Here is a 968-nt window from a genome sequence, read left to right as displayed (position 1 = left end):
TCACATTCTCTCATTTATTTCTTAAGGATTTACCCTAAGAATCAACTATCCTTTATCCATTTATTCCTAAGGATTGACCTAAGTAATTGACACAAAGTCCACCACTGCCAAGGTCCACAAATTATGACTGGTAAACACTTAGTTCAACATACTTAACAAACACCTGGTTCTAACACTCCTAGTGAAAAATTAATTCAAAACATCTTGTGAATACTTAGTTCTAAAACACTTAGTGAACACACTTAATTCAACAACACCAAGTGAACACATCTAGTTCAAAAATACTTAATGAACACATTGAGTCCAAAAATACCAAGTGAACACATAGAGTTCGGAAATACCTAATGAACACATTGAGTTCAAACACCAAGAGAACACATAGAGTTCAAAAATACCTAATGAACACATTGAGTTCAAACACCAAGTGAACACATAGAGTTCAAAAATACCTAATGAACACATTGAGTTCAAACACCAAGTGAACACATAGAGTTCAAAAATACCTAATGAACACATTGAGTTCAAAAATACTTATTATTTCGTCTCACATCAACTATTTCATCTCCCCAACATATTTGTAGATGCAAACACATATACAGTTTAAATCTTTTAAAACATGTATAAAACATTATTTCAACATCTATCTCAAGTAAACAAACAATGTATAAACACCTAGCACGTACTTCATAGCAAATACTTCATTTCTATGCGGTAGAAGAAAGTGAATATACATTCACACATATAACAACAAAATATACACATAACACGTATTTCGTATAAAATACTTTGTATTTATGCGTTAGAAGAAAGTAACCACACACTCACACATATAAACAACAATATATATACACATAGCAAGTATTTTATAAAATACTTCATATCTATGCGTAAGATGAAAGTGACTATACACTCACATGGTTAGACGATGCTCGGACAGCACTACAGCTCTAAGAGTAGTATTCCTCGGT

The sequence above is a fragment of the Lactuca sativa genome, chromosome 5 (genome assembly GCF_002870075.4).
Source record: "Lactuca sativa cultivar Salinas chromosome 5, Lsat_Salinas_v11, whole genome shotgun sequence".
Taxonomy (NCBI): domain Eukaryota; kingdom Viridiplantae; phylum Streptophyta; class Magnoliopsida; order Asterales; family Asteraceae; genus Lactuca; species Lactuca sativa.
Note: the sequence above shows the minus strand (reverse complement) of the source record.